Source organism: Paroedura picta, chromosome 2 (assembly GCF_049243985.1).
Source record: "Paroedura picta isolate Pp20150507F chromosome 2, Ppicta_v3.0, whole genome shotgun sequence".
In the NCBI taxonomy this organism is placed as follows: domain Eukaryota; kingdom Metazoa; phylum Chordata; class Lepidosauria; order Squamata; family Gekkonidae; genus Paroedura; species Paroedura picta.
Genome location: NC_135370.1, coordinates 119,090,664 through 119,112,489, shown reverse-complemented (window position 1 = coordinate 119,112,489; position 21,826 = coordinate 119,090,664).

Here is a 21,826-nt window from a genome sequence, read left to right as displayed (position 1 = left end):
TAGATGAGTGAAAATACTTCATAGAACCAATTAGGCAGGTATAACTGCCCTTCATTTTCTGTCTCATTGGGTATTCCAAAAATGATGAGTACACCACCATCCTTTTGCCAAAATACGAATGTTCCACATTTGACATTTCAGCAACTATGCAGCTGAGTTAAGAATTCATTGACAACAAAATGCAAGGACCGAAAGCAGTTGATGTCTAGGGATTTCAGCTAAGCAAAACTGGCTTGAATCAAAGAAATTCCATCTCAATCCTTAAACTGTTAAAAATGATAAAGAGTTAAGAACCTTGTCTGCATACAGGCTAGTGTGCACTTGTTTAGGCTCATCTTGTTCAATGGAACTGTGAAGAACAGAAGATGCAAATGTTACCAGGTCTCTAATTCAGTTTCCTTTCTCCCATATTTTCTAACATTGTATTGTCTACATTTCTGAAGCCTTTTATTGCTCTAACAGGTGTGAAAATCTAATTGCAAAGAGAACTGCAGATATATAGCTTCAACATAAAAAAAGGCCCCATAGAATACTATGTGAAAGGCAATCCCTTCCAAGAAGAGAACAATAAATGTGCAATTTTAGTAATGTGCATATCTTAAACCGCTCCTGCGGAGCAGATTAAATAAAAGGGTAAAGGCTACTAGGGAGGAGTTAGGGTGGGCCCTGTCCGGGATAAAAACTCAGAGGGCTCAATCAGGAGCCGCAAAGCGGCTCCTGATTGGGCCCTCTGAGTGTCCGCGCGGCTCCCCATTGGCTGCTTGGCCCAGCCTCGCCTGGCGCAGCCAGGGACTCACCATGCAGATTGAGCTGGCAGTCTGCACGATAAGTGCTCCTGGCCGGGTGCTCCTTTCCCACCCCAGGAACCCTGCCAATGGGGGGGGGCGGTTCGTGGGGGCCTTCTCTTGGCCCAAGAAACAGCCGCGCTGCATCGCAGATGTGTCGAGACTGCTCCTGGGGCCGGGAGAAGGTCCCGGGATATTGCCGAGTGGGTGGGCCGCTGCTTTCTCCCAGCCACAGGAGCAGCCTCGCCGCATTGCTGATGATGGAACTGTGAAGAACAGAAGATGCAAATGTTACCAGGTCTCTAATTCAGTTTCCTTTCTCCCATATTTTCTAACATTGTATTGTCTACATTTCTGAAGCCTTTTATTGCTCTAACAGGTGTGAAAATCTAATTGCAAAGAGAACTGCAGGTCACGGCCCAGATCACGGCCCAATCGCCACGGCTTCCCAGACACCTGAGAAGCCTTCGCCCTGCGAAGGCTTCCCCGGGGACTGGGCCCTAGCGCCCATTTTATTTCCAGATAAAATGAGCTTTATTTCTAATACGTCAGTATAGCAGCAGAAGTAATAATCTTTCCATGGTAATAATCTTTCCATGGGCAAAGCGCGCCTCCCCATTGCCTCCTTGGGCGCCATTGCCTCCTCCTCGATGCGGGGAAGACGCGGCGGCCCTGCTCCTTTCCACCCACACACCCGCCCAACTCTGCCTTCTCCCAGCTGCGCTGCCGAGCACGGCTGTCGCGTCAAAGTCTTTGCCAGCACCGGAACTTCGCCCTTGCCTCTTTATAGTGCCACTGGGAAGGGAGTGCCGCCGCCACGCTGCCCTTACAAAGCACATACCACCAATGACTGCCGCCGCCGCCCGGGGGCACTTACGCAGCCTCCCCACAGCCCTCCGACGCAGGACGCCCTTCCCGATCGCCCTGCCAACATGACCACCAGGCTCCACACGGTCAGCCCACGCGACGAACCTGCAAATGCCCGCTGACAATTCCCACCCTCCTACCACCCCCCACACCCATTCCCATGCCTCGCCAACCACCACCCCCACCCTCCGCTCCCCACGCCCCGCTGGGCCCTCGAGAGCCTGCTCCTTTGCTGCACGCATGCCTACCCGTTTGCCTGACTTCTCGCTCGCACGCCTACATGCCCGCCGACAGGCCGCCCGACCTGCCCGGACGAAAGGCTTCCCTCGCAATGAACCACGCATGCGCTGAGCTCCGCACCTGCGTGGTTCATCTCCAACTCTACCTCCCCCTGCTCCGCCCCCCAACCTACAGCCATGTGCCAACTGCGCCGCATGCCTGCTCCCAGCCTCATCGCCCCTCACCACCCACCCCCACCCCACTGCTGCCTCGGAGTGGCCGGAGCTGCACGCTGACGCACTGACTGACCTGGGACTCGCCACAACCGCCAGACCCGTGCCCGCCCATACTTACAGGTGCCCTAGCGCCCGCTGTATTCAGACCTCAGCGGGCTTAATTTCTAGTTGTGTCTGTCTCCTTCCTCCTTCGTTGTTCTTGTTGTATGTACTCTAACAATTACATCTTAATTTCATTTTTAAGGGCATGATTTTCATGTGTTACTATTTTTTTTATCTTAACCAATATCCCTGAAGTAGGTTTCCAAAACATTCTTTAACTTTGGAGATAATTATCACCCTACATTTCTGAAATAAAACCATTTGGGGTTTTATGGGGTTTTATTGTATTTTAATGTTTTATTCTGTGAACCGTTGCGGGTTCCTAGGAAATGCGGTGGTATATAAATTGGAATAACAACAACAACAACAACAACAACAACAACAACAGCAACAACAGCAACAACAACAAGATACATTTTTAAATGCACACCCCTAATTTAAAGTTACTCCTCCCCCCCAAAAGAGAACTATGCATTAATTATAGTCTATTCATGACTATTTTTTGTCAAAAAGCAAGAGCCAATTTGGTGTACTGTTTAAGGGGGGGTGGCCTCTAATCTGGAGAACTGGGTTTGATTCCCTGCTCCTCTACATGCAGACAACCATGTGATCTCTAGCTAATCACAGTGCCCTCAGAGTTCTCTCAGACCAGTCATGCACAGGGAAGAAGCCCCACCTTACTGGCCAGCCAGTAACAGGACAAACTCCCAGTTATGCACAATATCAATGGCAACCTGTCCCCCTCCTGGTTCTGGCACAGATTAGGCCCTTGGGTGCCCCGCAGTAACGGAGGCTGATAGTTTCCACCTTCCATTTTTTTCCATGGGCACCATCAGCAGAAATGCCAGGCCAGGCCCAGCTCCTCTCCCACTTATGGTGTCCTGGTAGGAAAAGAAAATGCTCTGTTTGGCTCTGTGGTGCTTCGTGGTAGTGACCGTTTATGCACTGGGAAATTCACTGCCCCAGCTCTCATGCAGGAGCACAAACTGGGGGCGGATGAGGCGCACCGGCCAAATGCTCCCCCATGTGGGTGCAGAAAGAGGTGGGGCAACCTGCCATGACCAAAACTCCAGCCTGCAGCCTGGCATGAAACCTCCAGTGTGTAAATGGTCAGTGTGGAGTCCAATGGGTTTTTTATTTACTTTCACAAAGATGAGACTGTGTTGTGATGCAATCCCACCTTCATGAAAGTAACCTCCCCTCTGCTGCAGCGAAGCATGGCAGTCTCTTTCCATCATGGTGGCATTTGTGCATGCTGAAATCTGGGGTGGACCATGTCCATGTCCATCAACCTCACTTAACTCACAAGTTGTCCATTGTGGGGAGAGGAAGGGTAGGTGATTGTAAAGCACTTTTGAGACTCCTTTAGGTAGTAAAAAGTGGGGCATAAAATCCCACTTTTTTGTTGTAATATAGAACTCCGGGGAATGGTAGAGGACAGGAAGGCCTGGAGGATCATTGTCCATGGGTTTGCAATGGGTTGGACACGACTTCGCAACTAACAACAACAACAAGTTCTGTTTATAATTTTTATCTTACCATTCAGCCAAACAATAGAGTCAAAGCAGCTTACAACAGCTTAAAAAGAAGATATAAATGCTCCAGGAACCAGATCTTGGATTTGTGTATAGTGGAAGCATGCCTGACTTTTCTTTCCTCCACTTGGCCTCAGGAATGGCCACTGATAGTAGAACCAGAGCTGTATACAAGCATGATGGAGAGGTGCTTGACTGCCTCCTTTCTCCCGTTGGCAACAGGCATCAGTTCTAGTTCTCTAAGCATCAATGAAACGTAGGTATTTAAATAAATTTAACTAAAGCCATTAATGCATCTCTTTTTATGCAAATGTTGTGAGACTGGCTAAGTGGAAACAGCAGCAAAGACCACTTGAGCTGATTTTCTTATTTGCATGGAAACTTTTCTTTCTCTGCCTTCTGTCAGTTGTTAGACTGTCACCGGGTGGCACTCAGTTGCAAATCCATTGATTTGTACAAATAAATGAACAGTAACAATTAATTACACACTCCATGAGCACAACGCTGTGGGAAGGCAGGGACTGTGCAGACTTGCACTGACTGTCTCATCCCAATGGTGTGATCAGGAACTTCATCATCATGCCGTTCAACCTTTGGCTATTCTTGTCAGATTTAATTTTTGACTGTGTGGAAAAGAAAGAACTGCGCTTGAAAAACAAAATACTGAGCAATTCATTTTTTGTTTGTTTTTTGCAATCCCACCTTCTGAAAATATTTTTTAATGGCCTGGTCAGCTCCATGCTACTACAAAGTGTTGCAGAGTTTACTGGGGCATTTTTTGTTCCTTCCAGGATGCTGTAGGAGGGGGAGGACCTTCCACATGGGCCTGCCTTCGGATAGGCTCCATTGGCACCCGTGGAGAATAAGGGAATGTGGAAATATCCATATTCCCTTGCCACAGAGCAATGGAAGCCCAAAGCAGGCCAGTGTCGGAGTGGGGATGGGATGGTACCAATGTCATGTGGAAGCTGTGATTAGACCCACTACCATATGTGTGCTGGCTCAGCCTTTTCCCCCCATGCAGACAATTGTGTCAATAATGAGGTGGAGAAAGTCAATCTGACAATGATTTACTTCATAGTAGAAGCTGAAAGAAGTGGGGGAGTTGGACAGTAGATGGGAGTTGTTCTTCTTGCCATGGAAAACAGAGGAGGTTAGAAAGAGGTTCCTGCGTGGGCTCTGTCTTGATGCTGTTCCTTCCCTTGTAGTGCCACACTGACTTCCGCCAGCTCTGGAAGATGCACTACACTAAGCCCCTTGCTACCAGCTTCTTCACAGCCATCTGTGGACTTCACATATCTCCACAACCAAATGCTCCCAAGCACTCATCTTTAGATTCCAGCTCTAGCCCAGCTAGCAGAGGAGGAGGAGATGAACTCCCATTTATTTGCAATTCATAATAGGAGCAGAGGTACCTTTTGTGTGATATTTATTGCTTTCTCAAAAACATCTGGTTGGTCACTATAGAAACTAGAGTACTAGAGTGCAAGGTGATAATTTGCCTAGGGCACTGAAAACCCTTCAGCCAGTCCTGGATGGGTCACCATGCAAAGTAAATTTAGATTTATGTGTCACTATGCCCACTGTTCTAGAAGAGGCAAAGCAGTTGCCTTCAGAGCATCAAGAAAAGATGTGATACTTTGGAGAGCTTTTTATAGTGGAGGCTATGATAAATTCAGTTATGCTTGATTGGTTATACATAAACACCTAAACATCTTACCATCTTGTGTTTATTTAAGCCCATGGTATTGATGTCATTTTGTTTGTGCACTCTGTCACATAGTTCTCTAGGAGTCATAGCCTCCCTCACTTACATCATTTAATTAGTTCACCCAATCACCTTGGGAGAGAATTGATTTCAATTACTGGACAGATACAAATAGAAGGCACAGCTGCAGCTTGGTGTCGTGATTAAGCGTGGCAGTTTCTAATATGGCAAGCTGGGTTGGGTTTCCCACTCCCGCACATGCAGCCAGCTGGGTGACCTTGGGCTCACCACAGCACTGATAAAGCTGTTTTGATCAAGCAGTGATATCAGGGCTCTCTTAGCCTCACCCACCTCACAAGATGTCTGTTTTAGGGAGAGGAAAGGGAAGATAGAACAAGGTGTTCAATACTGGAAACTTGTTGCTTATTATTGCAGAATAATATTTGGAACGGGAATTTAAAAAGGACAACTTTTACATGCACTTTTAAATTTTGGGGTTGGTTCTGGCAGCTATGCACAGTGTTTTTTCTTAAGCAGATGTTTTAATCATTTCCTATGGCTGCCTATAATTGTTTGGTTACTAGTTGGTGCCTTTTCCCCTGCCTGTCTTAGGTCAAGTTGTTACAGAGGACACTCACAACTCTATCACTCATCCACTGTAACCTGCCACCCTCTTGAACCTTCCCAGAATGAGCCTCTCTGGCAGCCTCTGTTTAAAAATTTCCAAAGATGGAAAACCACCACCTCCCGAGGAAGCCTGTTCCACTGAGAAACTGCTCTATCACAAACTTCTTCTGGATGTTCAGACAGAATTAATTTGATCCCATTGGTTCTGGTCCACCATTCCTCTGGGGCAAGAGTGAAGAACTCTGCTCCATCCTCTACTTGGCAGCCTTTTAAATACTTGAAGTTGATTATCAGATACCCTCTCAGTCGTCTCCTCTCCAGGATAAACAGACCAAACTCCCCCGACCTTTCCTCATACGTTTTGGTCTCCAAAGCCCTCACCATCTTTGTTACCCTCCTCTGGACATGCTCCAGTTTGTATACATCCCTCTTCAACTGTGATGCCCAAAACTGAACACCCTACTCCAAGTGAGGCCAAACCAGAGTAAAGTAAAGCAGTACCATCACATCCCGTGACCTGGACATCATATTCCGTTTGATACAGCCCCAAATCCCATTTGCCTTTTTAGCCACCAGGTCACATTGCTGACTCATGTTCAATGTATGGTCTACTAAGACTCCTAGATCCTTTTCACACATACTACTGCCAAGACAAGTCCCCCCTCCGCATCCTATACTGGTGTATATGGTTTTTCCTACCTAAATGCAGAACTTTACGTTTGTCTTTATTGAATTTCATTTTATTCAGTTTAGCCCACTACTCAAGCCTATCAAGGTCATCCTGTCTTCTGATTCCATCTTCTGTTGTCTTTGCTACCCCTCCCAGTTTAGTATAATCTGCAAATTTAATAAGTACCCACTCTAATCCCTCACCCAAATCATTTAAAAATATGTTGAACAACATATAGACACAGGACAGATCCCAGGGGCACTCTACGCCACTCTTCTCCAAGTGGATGCTGAACTTTTTACAAGTACCCTTTGGGTATGATCTGTCAACCAGTTATCGATCCACCTGACAGAATTAGGATCCATACCATATTTTATCAACTTGTCAACAAGAATATCATGTGGATTGATACATCTTTTCATGTTTTGCTTGAATGTAGGTGGTTTTTTAAAATATATAATGTAATATATTAAATTATCAGTCATCCCCCTACATCCTGGAAACTCTTTCCTTAGTGATAATAAATGAAATACTGCAGAGCCAAAATTTCTTTTTTTAAGAAAGCAAATAAAGAAGTATATGGCGTTGGTGATAGTGGTTAGAATTATCAAAGCATAAAAATCAGATGTCTGTCCAAATTAAGAAGAAGAAGGGGGGAATTTTTGAGTATACAGTAATGGCAAAATTAACACCTTATTTGCAAATTGGATCAATTTGAAATTCAAGGAGAGATGGAGTGTTTGTTATTATACAAGCAGGTGATAAACCAAGGATGAGAATTATATTAACATGTATTAAAATTAAAATGTATAAAAATCCAAATAAACAAACAAATAAATACTACATTGCAGAAATAGAATGAGAATAATATGAATATGAATATAAATTTTAGATTTTGAACAAAAATATCCTGATTTTCATTGTGAGATAAATAATATTATTTATCATCTCCACCAATTCACCATTGTGTATATTAGAAGTTGTGGCAAATATGTAGAAAAGATAGAATATGCAGTATGTTAATGATGAAATTAATAATATAGCTGTAAAACATATTGGTTATGTAATTAGAAGTTTGAAATTTAAAATGCCTGAAGTAAGAAATATTGTATTTCATAAAGAATGTTTTGAGGATTATAATGAAGGGGATGTTGGGAAGAAAACTCTCTTCCTGTTTTATATTTGACTAGACTTCTGGTTCCTTATCCTTATATCTAAGAAGAAGATATCTAAGAAATGAGATCCCTTAGGATCTCATCTGCCCTGGCTGTAGCTGACTTAATTATTTTAATCAGGTTACCCCATTCAAGAAGTTAATTCTCTAAGGTATCTGCAGATTTGGCTCATATTAATTTTTTTGTCACAAAAGCTAAGTTTCTTTTGAGATGTAAGGGTTGGTAGGACCTGAAGCTTAAATGTGGATTCCTATCCAATGGTTTCTTGTAGGAGGAGATACTTAAAGAGGCCTCATCAGAAAGCAAAATCAAAGTCTCTAAAATAAATTTGTTTTGTATCAGTATGGGCCATAAATGTAAAAGTGGGGTGCTGCTCATTTTACAAATGACACTGTGGCATATTCGTCACCGGAAAGTAAGAAAATACCATACAGAAACCATGCATAAAAATTAATGAAATGATAAGATGGATTAATTTCTAAATTGTACAGCCAATAAAGTTCCAATTCTACATAAATTCTACTTTATGACTTGTAAACAGGTTCATATAGATTTAAGATTCCATGATCTGAAGACAGTTTCTCACAAGATAAATCAGAAAAACACCATTGCTAAGATTTTGCATTCCTTAGTATCTGGGGGTTTGAATAACATCCATTCATGCACATCACTTATTAGATGATGAGGCATTTAACTATGTATGCTACGGCTCCTGAGGAGAGAAGGGAAGTGAAAGGCAAGGGAGAAAGAGAAAGATACACCCAATTGAATGCAGAATTCCAGAGAAGAACAACAGCACTTGGGCTCCAACATGCCCTCTCTTTCAAATTAAAGACACTGATGGTCTGCCCATCATAGTTTAAAGACCATGCCATTCCTTAGTGATGACATCATGACTGTGATGTTTCACACTAGCTAGTATGTGCGATATCTATAGATGTAATCATTATTAGAATACCACCTATAGGGCTTGTCCACACACAATTTAATAATGAGGCTAATCCTCAGTGATTGTCAATTAGTCCAATTAGAATTTAGTATGGTATTAATTAAAATCTTATATTATAAAATTCAACACAATTTAAGATGTATTAAACATAATATGCCATATATATACACTATATACAATATCACAAAATAGTCAGGAAGTGCAGTCAAATGTTGCCACTCTGTATTCACCACTTTTATCACCTTGCTATCCATTAGAATAGACTGTACTTCCATGCATGAATGAGTGAATCATATCTACTGAACACTGTAGGGTTCTCATACTAATTCTCTGATCAATATCTTTCTGCTTGTTTCCTGGGATATCCAAGATCTCCAGTACAATAGTCCTCCATTTACCACAAGCTTCCCCAGGAAAGCCATATAATTTCACTTCTTCAGTGTTGGTCAATAATTTTACCTCTTCTTTCAACTCTTGGTAATATCTTCTAGCTGCCTCACTCAAGCCTTCTTTCTTATACTCAAACTGAACTGTAATGTCCACCATTATTGCCTTGCTATATACAGAACCAAAATCTGCCTTTCACAATTCTCCATCTATATTCCTAAAATGGGGTTCACCTCATTGCCAAAATATCACAGAATGGATTGTGCCTATTGATCTTTATCTATTGAAGGCCTTGGCATGGAGCTAAAATGTGGGAACATGACTTGTATCTCCCTGGGCAAATTCTATGCCATCTATTCACTTCCTTGGTTCCCCCACCAAGAAACTATCTTGTGGGGATGACGTTAGATCTTAACTTCAAAGTTGTTATAAACTGTCTTTCAAAAAAATCAAATATCTAAAATAATATTATCAGCTTTTCCAAATGGTTGAAAGTGTCCTAAATCTTCAAACTGGTTAACACTTTCCCATTTCTTCCAATAGGCTTCAAAAATATTGAATGAGAAGCAAGAATCTTATGCTTCAGTTCCGTAAACAGAATTAAATATATTTATTCTAGATAAACAGTAATAGAAGGAGTTTACATTTATAAAAAACAACTGTTGCTAGTGCTAAAGTAAAGAGAATCACTTTTGAAAGGAATTAAACGTGTTCTGACCCAGATGGATCAGCCTAGCCAAATCTCATCGTATCTTGGAAGCATGTGGGCATCTGTGGAAAGAAGCCAATATATTTCTTGTTCAACATAATGGAATCTGGTTTCACATAGGATGTTGCATAGCTCATATATTCCTGGTTTAATGGTATATGCCCCCCAACACAGAGATCACTGGCTTTTGTTTTGATTTGAAGCATCTCTTGGTATGATTACGCAATATAAAAGTAATATAACTGCCTTTTATTATGTCTTACCGTTGATTTTGGTTTATTTATAGCATGTGAAAGTAAAAAGCTGTCAAGTGTGTTCTCTGTGTAATTACATCCAAAGGCTTTTATTGGTTTAAACCATGTAACCATTAGAGAACCTGAAGGTATATTTCCTCTAGGGTAAACAATAATCAATTTTTATTCCATTTTAAATCATTTACTTGGACTAAATCTTCTCCATAGATTGAAATGACCATCAAATATGATACAAAAGTTGATTTCAGCAGCTCTGAATACAAAAGTCAAAATTATTAGACATTCACATGGCATAAGAGAGAAATAACCATCTATCCATACATCCTAGATAGGTAAAACATGCACAATAGTTCAAGGTCTGTATAGACAATGTAATGGACAGGGACCTTTCTATTACTTCTGCTTCTGTGAATGACATGAAGCAGAAAGATAATCTTTGCCAATAGTGTATCTAAATAGACTCCTGAGTCCTATTGACATCATTTGAGTGGAATAGGATCTACAATGTGGATCCTCAAACTTCTTCAGCCTGTGGGCACCTTTGGAATTCTGACTTAGGGCACAATCATAAAATGGTTGATACTGTAGGTAGAACCAACCATATACCCAGAGGAAGTATAACTGAAACTTAGACAATAAAACCAATACTTTAGTAGCAGTTGCTGCTGAATATTATTTTAATCTGCATAGTCAATCAGATTTCCAGTGGAAAATCAGAAACCATGCTAACCATGAGCTTCACCTGGCCCCTGCCGACTTTCTGAAAACACTTGATGAGGTTCATGAGATTGTAATAAACCTTTTTAAAGTTTTTAATTGCAGTATTTCAATTAATGTTCTCAGATTAATCTATTTTAAGGGGACTGTGGTAACCATCTTCACAAGTCCTGTCACTCTTCCAGGGCTCTGAATCAACCCTCATGATATTGGCTTCATTCAAATCCAAGCGACAATCAGAGTCCATGAAACTCCATTGGATGGGAGGAGAGCAAGCCAGACTCATCTTAAAGAGACAGGCTAATTACAGTTCCCAAATAGAGACTTGTTAGGAGCACATAGTTTAAATAGTTTAATCAAAAAGTTTATACAATGTTTTATTTTGCTATGAGCCAGAATGGAGGACAGAACATTCCTCAGAACAGAAGGCACTTGCCTCAAAACCTTCTCCCCTCTCTCATCCCATAGCAGCCCCAAGAGACTCATTATGATGCCCTAGCTAGCCACACCCAGTGGCAGCTGTACCGGAGGAGCCGGGGCTGCAAAGCCTAGCCAGAACAAAGTTAAAGTCCAGTCCATGTCGCCAGGAGTTAGATAAACGCAGTGCAGGGTAAGGCAGAGAATAGTCGAAAAAGAGCCAAGGTCAAGTCCAGATAGCAGGTATTTAAACAAAGCCAGTCCACTTTTCTGAATGTGTCATCAAAACCGGTGCCGGGAGTCAGAGGAGCCAAGGGAAGTCAGGGATAGTCAGTCCGATATACCAGAAGACTAGTTAGGCTGATGCCAGGAGTCACAGGAGCCAAAGGGAGTCAGAAGAATGCAGGAGTTCAGAGCCGGTCTGGAGGTTGTCCGCATAAATTGCATCCACGCTGAGGTCTGTTGCTGCTTCTCTTAAATGCAGCCCAGCTAATTCACTGCACCTGGGGAATGACTCACTCCATCCTCCCCCGAAGTGCTTCCAGCTGGGCCCCATCTATGTTGACAGCTCGCCTGCAGCCTCCGGCTCCTTCGGCGTTCTGCCAACCCCACCCTACGGCTTTGCCTGAGCTGCTCGGGCGATTCCTCGGAGTCTGATTCAGACTGCTGCTGCTGTGTCAGTGTCCACTGAGCCAGTCCTGGCTGACTGGAGCAGCCCACCCCAGTGTCCCTGTCAGACTCCCCTGATTCTTCAGCCAGAGTTGAGTCAGCTGCCGGGTCCTGTTGCTCTGGCAACTCCAGGGAGACGGGAGGTGGCTGCGGGGGCATGACACACATTCTGATTTGCATATATATGCTTGGAAGTACCCATCATTATTTGTAATACTGGTACTATATCATCTGTATTGGTTAACTGGATCACCAGATATAGGAATTCTATATAGCTTGAACTCTGGTGTTGGAGAAAGCTTCTGCAGGTTCCATTGGCAGAAAAAGTCACAAGCAAGGAAATACTACAGCACATAAAGTATGATATAACATTGGTAGGCAAAATCATGAAACCCTGGCTCACTTACTTTGGCCATATCGTATGATCCACCTCAATGGAGAAAGCAATTATGCTAGGATTGGTCAGTGTAAAAAGGGCATGGTGGTTGGATGCAGTCAAGATGGACACCAGCCAGATCATTGCATGACTGAGGGAGGTGGTGTGGGATCAGGTGTCATGATAAAAGCCATGGATTGCCAAGAGTCAGACATGTCTGAATAGCTGACAACAACATATGTTTACACTGTTTAGATCTCTACTATCTTCTACATGCACACTAGTAAAGGGAAGAATCATTGATCTGAAAACCACCTCAAAATGCTAGGAATCCCAAAGCAAGATGGGAAAAGGATTTTTTTTTATTTCCACCTGTTATGGGTGCTTATGTTTATGACTCCCTCCCCCTGCTCATTCAGGATCCTGGACAGCAAACCATCTGTGTTCATTCAAATGAAGAAAACAGGATGAAAACTTAACTTGCTTTCCTCAGTTATTGATGATGGGGCATTTTCAGAGAATATGTAGAAGACTCAGTAAAAATGTAGCAGAAATATTTTCCAAGAGCAAAGACATTTATTTAGATATAAAAAGTAAAAGAAAAGAAAAAGAATGGATGGGGATGAATAAGCACAAAGACAAAAAAATAATCACATCAGATGGCTGAACACACTCTTTAGCCATCTAGATAACTTTGCTGACAACTTGGATCTAGTCCCTCACTCTTCCAGCAATAATCAGGAAGAGAAAAAAGTGTGGGTCTTATAGATTCATTGAAAGCTGGAATCCATTCACCTCATTGACTTAATTCCAATCTAAAGGTGTGGTTAGGATGCCTGAATACACACTGGTTTGGCTCACATCCTGTTCACAGCCATCAATAATGAGCTAATTTGTTGATGAACAATTGAATAGTTCATTGACCTGTTAATGATTGTTTGCTACATTGATTCAATGTACTTCTTCCTAATCATGTGATACAGTTAGGGGAATTGGAATCACATGACTCTCCTTCAGTACACATTCATTCTGATATAGTGGGCAGCCTTGGCTTTGGGATTTACTTTTCTGGTCAATGCTTTGCCCAACATTGGCCATCACCTTTGTCTGGATCTGATATCCTGTAGTATCTCACATTATTGGAGCTCTTTTCTATTGTAGTAGCTGTTGTTACTTGGGGTAATCATTTTCATAATAAACTAATAATGTTTTGGTTTGACAATCAGGCTGTGGTAAACATCATCAGCCAGCAATCTTGTTCTGAGCAAGTTAAACATCTGGTATGTAAATTTGTTATTGGATGTCTTTGAGGTCAATGGTCCCCAACCCCCGGTCCGGGAACCAGGACCGGTCCGTAGATCAGTCGGTACTGGGCCACAGCTCTTCCTTGTCCTCCTCCCTGGCTGCTGCCTTGTGGGCTTCCCTGCCACTCTGCTGCTGGCTCACCTTTAGTGCTCTCCAGCTGCCGCCATGGATGGGGTTCCCCCTTGGTGTGGCACTGCACAGCTGCTACTGGCAGTGCCCCCCAGCGGACGGCGGGAAGTCAGGGGCACCGGCAGGAAAGCAAGTGGAGCAGGGACTCATTCAGAGGCGGTGACTTCCCTCCCTGGGCCTCAGTAAAATTGTCAAGTATTGCTCTGTGGTGTAATTTATGTCATAGCCCATCTCCCAGATTGCTCTAGAAAGATGGTTTCTGTCAGTTTGGTTGGGCTATCTACCCCCTTCCCTTTCTGGCTCACTTCTTTATTATCCTATGCTTTACAACTGGTCAGCCTGTAGCTTCCTTCCCCTCCCCACTGAGAGCCTCATCTTATCTGTCAGTGTCCTTGGATCACAGGAGGGTGGCCAAAAGGCCAGCTGTGGGCAATTCAGTACCTGGAAATGGAGACTAGCTGTCTCCTATGTTTCACACTTCTAGGTCAAAGGCCCCTTTGTGTGAACCAACCTTCCTGCCTAAAACCCCAAACCCTGTATAAAGCTGGGGTAACCATTGTTCCTTGTCTCTGTCAATGTTTCTGTTGCAGTTAGGTCTGCTGCAGGGGAAAATTGCCCTCAGCCATAAATCCAAAATGACTCCCAGGAGTAGAAAGGTATTCAGTCTTTATTAGGTAGATTCACCAAGCAAATCAGAGCATCTAGGCATATGAAACAGAAACACTGGCAGAGGCAAGGAACAATGGTCACTGCAGCCTTATACAGAGTTTGGAGTTTTAGGCATATCCAGTGTCAGGCTGTGACCTGATAAAATCCCAGATATTGGTTGAGGGTGTGCCACAGCTTATTGGTCTTAGATTCACCTTTCTAAACATTCTTTCTGTCCTAATTTTTGTTCATATTGGTCAAACTAAATAAGTTTGGATCAGTGGGCATAGCATTGTCTTTTCGGCTGACTAGTACATGTCTTCACAGACAACAGATATCTGGCTTGAACAGAGGAATGTGCTGGACTTCTCAATATCATTTTCCTGCAGGTCTTAGAACATGCTTCACCTGACACCTTGATTGAACATCTTGGAGAAAATAATTTGCCTGGTCAGAAAGGACACAGGCTATGCCAAACAACAACTTTATACCTACAGGTCGTGACTGCATATCTCCCATAGACTACACTGTTTTGGTCAGAGCTGCTTAAACATTGTGAATGGTAAGGCACCATCAATCCTGAAAAGGTGGATGCATCCGGGAGAAAAATTTGTAAGCATGCCTGCAAGATAATTAAATCTCTAAGGGGTTTATTAGACATGTGGATATTTTTTCCAGCACACTGCTTTTTTCTGGGTGGATGAGATTCACTTTTCTAAATGGAGGATGGACCTGTGGCTATTTGGCATCTGGGATGGCTTGCTTTGCTGGCTGCAGTCTTGGGAGCCTTGGTGGGAATGATGAGGGTCCCCCCTTGCTTTTGTGGTGATGTAGGCATTGAGAATGGATCCTTCAGATGATTAGATGGGCTTGAGTGCTCACCTCTCCTATTTGGACACCTTCTTAAGGGTACTTGAGAGCTTCAGACATTTTGCAGCATGCCCAGCTAAGGGACTGGTTGTGGGTTCAATACCGGATGGCAAAGGGATCCACTCACAGTCACCCACTTATATGTTTACCACAATTCTTGTCACTTCACAGTTTCTTCTCCAGCAGACAGGCTGGTGGATTATTATTTTATCAGGCTGCAGGTGGGTCATCAAATACATCCCCATGGTGAGCCAAAGCTCCTTGATCTGTAATCAATAAAAGCTGTGATCATTTAATCCTATAAATATGTACTCTGTTTTTATTCTCTGCACCTTCTCTCCCTATTAGGCTTTGGGACTGTAATTGCCTTTTTGTGCATTGCCTTCTTACACAACCCAGTTGAGCTTTACTATCCCCACCTGGTCTTTGAATTGCTCATTTCAGCAGGAAATTGTTTAAACAGATTATTAAATCACTCAGAAATCATATTAATAAATCATAAATAACAAGGATGTTTTAATAAAATCCTACCCTTTGGTGTTAGTTTAAGCACTTCCTAGGAATGCTTATGGCTGTTAACTCGTATGTATCAGTAGTATCTTTGTATATGCTCAGCTTTGCAAAAACCTGATACAAAAGAAGTCTTTGCAGCTGGTCAGCAGGATGAAGAGTTCACACCTGGCTGACATCTTCGAACATAGTAAGCTTGATGGTTGATCACATATGTGGCAAAATGTACAGCATCCCTAAATATGATGGAAATCATTCATAGGTTGTTCTGTTAGATGATCAATGTATTATGGAAACTGTCAGCCTTTGGAACATCTCTGTCCTTTCCTAGATATACCTGCCTCCCTGATAAGCCTTTTTGTCAGCTGACAGTATCCTGGGGTTTCTAGGAACACAGATACCTATTTTACTTCAGATAAAGCATTAGCAAAGTCCCTGACCAGTCACCCCAGCATATCATTTAATAAACTTGATCAAGGAATTGCAATACATTCCATGAATACACAGCAAAGAGCCAGAAATATTTGTAGTACAATCTTGCCATTGATGTAAATTCCCCAAACAGCTGTCCAGTCCTGAAACTTCTGCTGTTGGGGAAAATACAACAACATGTGCCAGCACAACTGCTTGAGGACTGTGCTTTGTTGTCCAGGCAAATCACAAATATGTTGCTCATGGAACTGAGCTAATAAAGGATACATCAGGAGAAGTTGCAGATATAGTCCCTTATATGTTTAGCTATTGTGACAGGACAAGTAAGTGATCACTCAAATGTTATGATTTCGGGGGGGGGGGGGGGGTCCACTATGATCATTTTGTGTTTTTGCAAAGGAGCTGCTAGCTAAACCCATATCCAAGTTCCACATCCTGCACAAAAGTCTTGAATATTCTGATGAATGTGCACTCTATTCATGGCTGCATGCTATTATCACTGCATAACTCAAGGACAGAGTAAAGCTAGTGTCACATGGTCATTGTCACAACTTGATCATTGGCTGCATTAATTCACATGCTGCTCTTTCTTTTGCATAATTAGCTGGAGGTGGGGCAAGATGAAGTGAACCTAATAAGAAAATTACCTTATCAACTATTTTATCCATCTACTGTAGAACCCAGGTGTGAGGAATTATGTTACCAAACTTTAACATGGACTTTAGCTGAGTGCTTGTTAAAGTTAAAGAACCTTAGTGCATTATACTTTGTCCTTATTTGGGTGCAGAAAGAATATTGATCAGTTATTTAGATGATATTCTTTAGATGACACACTGGACCTGAGCTTATAAAGAAACAGGGCTAACTGATATGGACAGGGTGGGTGGATTGTCAACTGCACCTCCAAGTTAGGCTATGTGAGAGTCCAGCCAATTGCTCACAATAAGAAGACTTTTTTTTGAAGAAAATATATTTATTGAAGTCACCATGATGCTTACATCTCAAAATGCTTACATCTCAAAAAAGACTAATTACCCAGAATCCATTACTCTGTTTTAACCTCCAGCCCTCTGGATCCCCCCACCTCTCATCAAACATCACAGCCAGAGTTCCTGGTACTAGCTACACTAGTTTTGACAGGCTACAACTTACAGGATTGATACTTATTGTCAGCAGTGATATGCCACTCTATTACCCACCACACGAGCAAGACTATTCATTCTTTCAACATCTAGGCTGCCTGATTTCAAGCCCTTATTCCTGCTGTCTTTTTTGCCAAGCTTTGGCAGACCATAATAGCTCTGTCACCTTTTCATCCAGAAAAAAAGAATTTGCAGAATTTAGTTGAATGGTTGAAGAATATACATGATACAAAATTAATTCTCAGTTGGTCCCGTGTACGTCCTATCCTTAGCTGCTTTGACCATGTATCCCCAAACAGATTGAAGGATGGAAGATGAAAGTATAAGATACCATTTGTATATTTAAAATCATATTTAGTTTCTGCCCCTTAAAAATTTCCTGTTTCCCACAAGGCTCTCAGTGTGAGTTTTCTCATAGCCAGCAGAACTGTCTTCTTATATGCAGACAATTCCATATTGGCTTTTCACAAATCCTCTTTGAAGCATCATGTCTCTTTTATTTGTCCTCTAAGCTTTACTGGCCAGATCAGCAAAACTTCTATTTCAATGATTTTATTAAATGAAATAATGAGTGTGGAATATTGAAGTGGTTCTTCTTTTATTTCCTTTAGGTACTTAACCCCAGTGAACCTTTTGATCTATTGAATGTTTTAAATTACAATAATTAACTAATACTGGAATAAGGAAACTAAATGCCTCCTACTTTGGCAAGTGACACCAGGATCAATTCTTGTTCAGAAATCTGCTTTGAATGCAAGCCACTAGGCTTCAAAAACCAGTAGTCTTTAGAGGTATGCTACACAATTACAGTTTTGCTGCTATCTGAATAGCACTAGTATCTATTGCCATTCTTCAAAGAGTCATTCAATAAAACAGCACTCTGTTAGTGCTTCAAAGTATGAGTACAGGATAAAACATTTTTTTACTTAAAATAACTATGTTATGATATGTTTTGTGGACCCCCCCCCCCCCCGTAATTTTGACTTCTGCTGTCCTTCGACAAATAACTGGGGGCCTATTGATGGTGTGTTTCATTAGTTTGATAGTCAAACTGGCCTGAATAACAATTAAAAGATAAAGGTAAAGGTAAAGGTAAAGGTACCCCTGTGCAAGCACTGGCTCATGTCTGACCCTTGGGGTGATGCCCTCTAGTGTTTTCATGGCAGACACAATATGGGGTGGTTTGTCAGTGCGTTCCCCAGTCATTACCATTTACCCCCCCAGTATGCTGGGTACTCATTTTACCGACCTCGGAAGGATGGAAGGCTGAGTCAACCTTGAGCCGACTGCTGGGATTGAACTCCCAACCTCATGGGCAGAGCTTCAGACTGCATGTCTGCTGCCTTACCACTCTGTGCCACAAGAGGCTCATTAATTAAAAGATAAGAGATAGCAAATTAACACTGAATTTAGGGTCTCATTGAGGTTTATAGTACAGTCCCAAACAGAGTCACACCCTTCTAAATCCATTGAAAAATAGAGTTTTGGATTGAACTGTAAGATATACTCTCACATTACAACCCCCCCCCCCTTCCTACTACAACCCATTGATTGCCAAACAAGATGATGTGTTCCCATGGACACATGACCCTGAATCCCTTGACATTCTTCTCCAACGTGTCAAGGGAACTTAATACAGAGGTCAAAATAGAAATCTGCAGTGTAGATGTTCTGCATTTTGCCATATTTTGCTGCACAAGAAGCCCAGCTTGAAGCTGAGCCAGCGGGAAGCAGTCTGCTCTCTGCTGGCACAAAGGATCTTTGGACTCTCTTCTGCAGTACCTTTGAACCAGGCTTTCTCAATCAACGTTTTGTGAAATCCTGGAGTTTCTTGGCAGCTCTGGAAGGGGTTCCCAAATGGGTGGGAGTTAATTAATTAAAAATATCCTTGCTTTAGGATGCTTAGGGCTAATCCTGCGTTGAGCAGGGGGTTGGACTAGATGGCCTGTATGGCCCCTTCCAACTCTATGATTCTATGATTCTATTATTCTATTATTCTAATTTGCTAAATATTATTGGGTGATATGACCATATATGTTCATGTTACCCCACCCCCGAATGGCCAGTGATGGGCCTGGAGGGGATGGGAAGGGGAGACTCCTGAGTAGGCATGTATGCAGCTGTACTTCTCAACCATATATTCTAAATAATTGTGCCACTTCTAGGTTTCTCGAAACCTGAAGAATGTTTCAGGGATTTCTCAACAGTAAAAAAGTTGAGAAAGGATGTTTTAACAAAGAGCTGATAGGCAGGTGTAAACCGCTCCAGACTGCTGTTTTTCAGATATAGCCAATAATTCACAAATATATCTGGATTTTTTTTTTTTTTTGGTTTTCCAAAAAGAAAATCTAGATATCTTTGGGACTACAAAATATACCTGAAAAATTCCAGTGAGGTCTTTTTAGCTCAGGTAGATCCAAACCCATACCCCTAGTTTTAATTGAAAAATTAGCTAAATCTCCTTCTTCTCAGAAGAAGAAGAAGAAGAAGAAGAAGAGTTGGTTCTTATATGCTGCTTTTCCCTACCCGAAGGAGGCTCAAAGCAGCTTACATTCGCCTTCCCTTTCCTCTCCCCACAACAGACACCCTGTGGGGTGGGTGAGGCTGAGAGAGCCCTGATATCACTGCCTGGTCAAAACAGTTTTATCAGTGCCGTGGCGAGGCCAAGGCCACCCAGCTGGTTGCATGTGGGGGAGTGCAGAATCGAACGCGGCATGCCAGATTAGAAGTCCGCACTCCTAACCACTACACCAAACTGGCTCTCAAACATATAGTAAATTGCCTTTATTGAGTTTATACCTCTATAGTAAGTTATATTCCCATTTTTCATGCATACGCATGCACACAATCACACAAACTACAGTTGATCATATAGGTTATACCCTGTTGTAAACAAAAAATATTATAAAACAAACAGTTGGGGAACAGTTGCTTTACAATACGTTAAAATAAATATTAGGAGTTCAGACTAAATTTAAAAGGAAACACTGAAAAGCAATAATCTTGCATTTTAAACAATTCACATATTTGTTCCCCATCGTGAATATCAAATGCCACTATTGCATTCCTCAATGTGGTGGATTGTGAATGTGATGAATGTGAATAATCATCTCACTGTTACATTATGTCTTTACCGAACACCTTTGGGACACCATTATCTTTTTCTTCTTCAGTCGGACAGTAATTTGCATTTAGACAAAGGAAAATTGGCTACATTCAAATTAGAAACACTATTCATTTTTATTTTGCATAGTTTTATTCTCTCTTATAGTTTGCCTGCAGAAATATACATCCTGTCGCCATGAATCGGAAAGGAATCACAGCAACAGAATTCTATTTGTGCATTCCCAATAATGAAGAATCATGAGAGCAAATGGGTGCGGCATCTGTGGTATCTGTAGCTGTTATAAAAGACCTAACGACCTTTGGGCATCACAATGACCTTTTTAAGAGCCAGTGAATGCGCCTGCCTGCATCGTCCTGCTGTCTGAGTGGCCAGTTTCCCTATGGCCGGCTGCCCAATCGGGTGGCATCCCCCACCCCTAACTAGTCCAACGACTTTGCTCACTTTGCCTCAGACCACTGAGAGAGCAGGCAGGTGCCTGGTGAGTGCACTCCCAGGGGCCAGGGGCCACTGCCTCCCTGCAACAGATGGTGACCAGAGCCAATGATAATGTAGGGAAAGGATAGTTAGCCAATCGGAGGAAGAGCCCTCTAAGACCCAGCCTTCGTGTGCTGTGGGAATTCCATGGGGAAATCCCTCCAGTTGGGGGTGACTGGAAGAGTCCTTGCCAAAGATTTTAATGTTGGGCCTATTTTGGCAGGATAAAACAGCTGTGGTAGGGAGAAAAGCAACTCTAGCTTTGGTCTCTGAGGGCCATTGTGGGGTAACATTTAAAGAACAGTGGCCTCTAACCAGGAGAGCCGGGTTTGATTCCCCACAGGCACCCGGCTGGGAAACCTTGGGACAGTCCAAGTTCACTCTGAGCTCTCTCAGCCACACCTTCCTCACAGGGTGTCTGTTATGGGGAGAGGAAGGGAAGGTGATTGTAAATAGCTTAGAGACACCTGAGACTGGCTGGGTGACCTTGAGACAGTCCCAGTTCTCTCAGAACTCTCTCAGGTACACTTCCCTCACAGGGAATTTGTTATTGGGTGAGGAAGGGAATGTTTCTTCTCCACAAAAACCCCGTCTACCCTCCAAAGCAGCCGTCTTTGCCTGGGGAGCTGATCGTTATAGTCTGGAGATGAGCTGTAATCCCAGGAAGTCTCCAGACCCCACCTGGAGGTTGGCTACCCCTGGGTTGGAAATATCTGTGGACATTTGGAGGGCTTTAAAATGGTACAATGCCTCAGACTCAACTCTCCAAAGTAGCCATTTTTGCCTG